This window comes from Pantherophis guttatus, chromosome 1 (assembly GCF_059756535.1).
Source record: "Pantherophis guttatus breed Tessera chromosome 1, ASM5975653v1, whole genome shotgun sequence".
Taxonomy (NCBI): domain Eukaryota; kingdom Metazoa; phylum Chordata; class Lepidosauria; order Squamata; family Colubridae; genus Pantherophis; species Pantherophis guttatus.
Window position 1 is genome coordinate 203,172,355 of NC_142063.1, and position 6,349 is coordinate 203,178,703.

Here is a 6,349-nt window from a genome sequence, read left to right on the forward strand (position 1 = left end):
CACCAAATAAGCATTGTATGAACATTATATGCTATCGCAGTTCATTATTTAGCGTGGCCTAAGAAATCCCAAATGATTTGGAGATCTCTGTTGAGGATTTTCTTTCATTACTGAGGGGAAAATTAAATTACTGTAGTTGTGTACTTTTGAACAATCAGTTGGATTCTTTGTAGGATCAACTGTAAAACCAATAATATAACCCAATACCCATAAATATATTTAATATTAATATGTGCGTTTCTAAAGCCATTATAAAACAATTGTTAATGTATAGAATCACTGCAGAAGAGCAGGATGTTATGGAGGGCAGTGTTAAGGAAAAACAGATTTTAGAAGTACTGGAACCTACTAGAAACTAAAAAGGGGAAACATTTTTGTTAATTTTATTGTTTTTAAAACAGTAAAAACACAAACCAGAAAAAAATGTCTGAAGACAATAATAAAGAAATTGCTTCCAATCTTCATCACACAGCATAAACAAACACTGCAAATACAGGTAGTCTTATATTCTGTAGGCTGCCTTGAGTTATAAGCGAATAGGTGACAATATAAATTCAATAAATAATAAATAGTCCTCAACCTATGACCAAAACAGAGTCCAAAATTTCTGTTGCTAAGTGAGACGTGAGTTTTGCTCCATTTTATCACCTTCCTTGCCATAGTTGTTAAATGAATCACTGCAGTTGTTAAGTTAGTAACACTGTTAAGTGAAACTGGCTACTCCATTGACTGCTTGTCAGAAGGTGGTAAAAGATAAATGACATGACTGCGATACTGCAAGTATAAATATGAGTCAGTTGACAAGCATCTGGATTTTGATCACATGATCAAGGGGATAATGCAAAAGAGTGAAAAATGAGCATAAGTGAAATTGCCATTGTAACTGAATGGTCACTAAATGAACTCTTGTAAATTGAGGACTACTTGTATATTCTGTCTTTTTGCTCTGCACAATCTTGACCTCTAAATTATTTATACGCCATCACAGGCTTTGATATCACTCTAGCATTCAATGTCTTCAAAGCTTTCACCAGCATACTTCGTAAATCCAATAAAGAGCCATCATCCAGGATTTGATGTCACAGCTGTTCCATGTCCAGTTCCCTTTCTTTGTCTGTCTTTTCCTATTTTGGCACTCTCAATTTTGTTTTTTTCCATGCAGATTGTAATATCTAGGTCAGGTAACAGTTTTTTTTAAAAAAAGCATCTAAAAGTTATCCGTTGAAATCTAACTTTTCTGAGATACTTCGTGTTTCAAAAAAACATGTAAGATTTTTTTTTAAAGTTACAGCAGGTTAGCATTTTATTGCTCTTCTGCCTGGTCCTTTAATTTCTTTTAGTATCCATTTATAATTAGCAAGCCTTGGTTCCTTATATGGTTTTAGTTCCATTTCAGTTGCTTCCCATGAGTATTTAATTATGTACTTGTTTTTCAAATCTTGTAGCAAAAATCTAATATATCAAATCTCTCTCTCTTCCGGTTCATTTAAAAACATTCTTAAATCAAAATGTTTATTTTTGGTTTTTGCTAATTGCATATTAATTTAAATTCCTATGTTTCTGTTTAAAATTGTTTTTAATCCAAAGAAGAAGTTAAAGTCACTAGGTGCCAAATTAAGCTCACAGTTTGAAGATCTTCAATATCCATAAAGTGGTTAAACTGCAGAGGTCAGAAAGTGATTAGAAAGTGAGATTGGTTGGCTTGGTGTTTTTATAAAAGGATCTGCCACGGCTGAGAGCAAAACTATCATCTCCCTTGGCTCCCAGACCTCAAATCAACCACTGTCTTACAGTCTCCTTGCAAAGAGTTGCCATCCAGAATACTCATAGGCAATTTCCCAATCTCTTCTCCAGAGAGATCCGAAGAACCAGTCTACTTGTCAAGATTTTGTTCTTCACAGCAGCCATTGTTTCGGCTCGTTCGTGGAGAAGTCTTCAGTCAGCCAGGAACAGTTCATTTTTAAGAACTAAAGATCCCAGTTGGATTCATTACTTCTCTGCTTTGCTCTATTTGTGGTCTCACTATTTGATTGTTGTCCGTCAAATAAGTAAAATGGCTATAGCTAAGAAGAATTCAACTGATGCTAGTAGGAATTATCTGGAGGGGAAAAGTCAAATAAAGCCCGAATTGAAAATTGGAAGAAAGTATGTGGGAATGTGAACATAGGAGGAGAATTGCAATAAAATTGTTTAATTTTAAGGCTAGTTCTTCATTCTCTCTCATTAATGGCACACACTCATTTTCAGTTTTCAGATAGGATTATTTTTTTTTAGTTCAAACACAATTAGCAGTCTAATTTTCTGTTATTGTGAATTGACTGTCTTTTGTGCAATATGTACTTAGCCTACAATGAAACATTAAATCTTGAAAATGCAGTACATATAGGTCATATCAATTACATTGCTCTTCAAAATAAATAAATAAATCTTCCATTTCTTTTGAAATGGGGTATTTGCTCAGAACAGAAGAAAACGTTTTGTACTTAGGTCAACATGATCTGATGAAACGTTCTTTACGGCAAATTTGAAACTTGCTTTTCCATGAAAGTAGACAAAGTGAAGAGAACATGTAGCCAAAAGAAAAATTTATCAAGGAGATACTGGTACTTTTCAATAAATTGTAGTGCATACTAGATGCTTCAATAGAGAAGCATATAATAAAACCTCATTCTAGCAGAGCCATTTAAAACACTACATGAACAGAATTTGTGTCCAAGCATTACCTCAAAATAATGGATAATAATGGGTTGTTTTCAACGATTTACATAAATTAGCATTTATTCCACTTTATATCATTTGTATATCTAATGAATGATACGTAATATAATTTATCCCAATTAACATTGTAAAAATTGTATAAATTGACAGAAATGTACCATACACACACACTAACCCTCATACCTACCAGTATGAATTCTACAATTTTGCAACTAACTGCAGCTGGGAGGGGGAGGAAGCACAAACATACAAGGGCAACATATTAGAATCAATGAATTCTTTAACTGTGACACTGCTAAGAATTTAAAATATAGTATATTAGTTTAGCCTGCAAGTAAATGGCAGCTGTTTTATACATACTAAGAATTTGTCACTTCTGTACACAGATTAACCAATTTTGGTAGTCTGCCCAAACCCAAGTACATATATTTGATCTGGATACAACCCAGAGTGCACAAATTCTGGGTACAGGTGTTCTAGAGTGGGAGACAGTGGGAAAAAAGGCAAGCCATGGGAAGTGACTAAAGGAAAAGAAGACAATGGGAAGAAAAGAGGATTGTAGACTAATCAGATATGCTCTGATTAAATTCAAATGCAAAGACTTAGAGGAAGGAAGGGGCGAAGATTGGTGGCTTTGTGGGTGTACAGGCTAGAGAGAGGAAAGACAAGAAGCACAGAAGTGTATATGCTATAATAGTCCTCTGGCTTTGTCTCAGCTGAAACTTGGCAAAACTCTTCTGGGTTTTTAAAAAAATTATTATCATCAAAACTATTTGCCACCCATCTCGCAGTTTGAAGCAACCAAACCAATATCTGTACTCACACCACATGGTTGCTTCATTCATATAATGAAAGTGCATTTTCTGTTTCACGCATATCCGGAGTAAATACTCATCATGTTATTCTTTTGAGGCAGAAAATATTACATAAACTGCCAAAAAAGAATAAGAAGTAGCGACCACAAGAAATTGGATGCAAGATATAAAAGAGGATTTTAACCAATTGTCATTCATCCCAATGTAATAACACTATATTTTGCAATACTGTACCTGTCTAGCCTTGCCCTTTGTTTTTTGTTTTTGTTTTTTTGAGTGGGACCAATTGGTGATTATTTGGAAAGGAAACCTGGGGGGGCAGGGAGAGGAATTTGTTTAAAGGGAAAGGATGGATTCCAATTGTGTGAGGTAGATATAATTTTAATGCTCATATGTTGGTAATCCCTATTGCAATTTTGTTTATTAATAGCTTTTAGAGATGGGTTTATAGAAAATGGGGAAAGATATAGAAAGAAGATATGTTTGGTTTTATTTTAAGAGAAAGTGACAAGTTCTTAATGTTGATTACATTGGTTGGGAATGAAGGAGGATTATTTTTTTTTCTATTTTTATCTTTTCTTCTGCACCTTTTTTCTTTAATGTATTTGATCTGTAGTTATATAAATTCTACTTGAGAATATCCCTAATAAAATTATTCAAAAAAATATTGTTGATGTTGTCACGTAGGAAAAGAAAATCCAAAACTGCACAAACAGAATTACAGAGGAAACCAAGAAATAAGAAGCATGAACCTGGGGAAACTCAGCACAGAAAAAGATGAAATAAATAAATATTATATTAACATCTTAGGCACTGGGACATTGAAATGGACTGGAATGAGAATTCCAGGACGTTAAAAACAAAAACAAAACAGTGCTCTTTTCATAATTGGGAACAATCTAGCAAGGACAGTATTTAGTTAAAATATGGACAATAACCAAGTAATATCAGTTAGACTTCATGAACAACCATTCAAAATGTTGATTATCCAAGTCTGTGCTCCTGATGCAGAAGAAAAGTAGGTTGATTTTATTTTTGACTTTTAAAGTTCTACATGGCATGAGACCTATGTTATTTGGGAGACTACCTCTCCCCAGTGGCTCCTACCTGTCCCATCAGGTCTGGCAGAAGAAGCATGTGAGGCTGTCATCAGCTAGGGAGTTTCATCTGTTTTGTCCTAGGAGGAAACCCTATTGTGCCACAGCCCCCAACCTGTAGAACATCAGTAAGGCTGGCTCCAACACTGTTGACCTTCAGATGACCCTCAAATCAAGGTTTTGTAAATGAGCTTGGAGATCCCATGGTAGAGTGGAGCCTGTAGGACGGTTATATAATTGTTAACTGATGTGTTCTCTCTAGGCTGGCTGCCATTTTGTCTTTTTATTTCGTGTTCATTTTAATTTAAACTTTAATGTTATCGATTTTTATTTATTTTTATTTTATGTATTTTGTATTATCAAAATAATACAAAATACAAATAATACACGCTGCCCAGAGTCACTGTGTGAAATAGGCAGCTATACAAATATGATAAATAAAAAGATTTCATACGAACTGAATAGAATGTGCTACTAAAATATGCTGGTATGTGGTTCGTGCCCAGAAGAATTGTTTGGAGCATGAATAAGGGATGAGTTATAGAAAGAAGAGACACTTGCATGTATCCTTATGATGACAAATTACTAAATTTGTATTTGTAAATAATTGGAAGCCATTGCTTTAAATATTTTTCTCTGTCTCTTATTTGTTCCTGTTTTGTCTTTGCACTTTTTCTCTTTTCCTTTTTGAAGTTCGTTTGCATTGTCTTTTACTATTGTAATTAAAATTTTCAATAAAAATATTTTTTTTAAAGACAAAAATAATGGAATGAACTCAATAGAGGCTCATTGATTATAGAAAAGCTTTTCATTGTGATGATCATGCAATGTGCTGAGATAAATGGGAATCCCAGAACATCTCATTGTCCTCATGGGAAATCTATATACAAGACTAGAAGCCAGAGTCCAGAAAGAAATAGTAAAACAGACTAATTCCAGATCAAGAAAGAAATAACTGTATACTCTGCTCTTATTTATTTATTCAATCTATATGCTGGATATACTATATATTGAGGGAAGCTGGATTGGAAGAAAGTATATGTGCACTTTAGAAAATTAGCGAGTCCAGGGCTAAAGCTGAATGAACTTATCTGTAATTATAATTAGATATGACTTAAGCAAGCAACTTTGGGAATTTTCATGGGCCTTAAGTATCTTAACTTCCTCCCGACAGCCACTTTCAGAACTAAATTCAGTTTCTTCACCCTAAAAACCTGAAGAGAATGATAGGTCATTGCCAATTATGAGGCGTATAATACACAGGCAATCCTCGGTTTATGACCATAACTGAGTCCAAAATTTTGGTTGCTAAGTGAGAAATTTGTTGAGTGAGTTTTGTCCCATTTTACAACTTTTCTTGCCACAGTTAAGTGAATCACTGCAGCTGTTAAGTTAGTAACAAGGTTGTTAAGTGAATCTGGTTTCCCCATTGACTTTGCTGATCAGAAGGTCACAAAAGGTAATCACATGACCCTGGGACACTGCAACCGTCATAAATACAAGTCAGTTGTCACAAGCATCCGCATGTAAATCACATAGCCATGGGGATGCTGCAATGGTCGTAAGTGTGAAAAATGGTCATAAATCACTTTTTTCAGTGCTGTTGTAACTTTGAAAGGTCACTAAGTGAACTGTTGTTAAGTGGAGGACCACCTGTAATACCCGCCAGGCTCTGATAGGCAGCGTTTGCATCGCACCCTAAACCTGCTTGATGTCTGT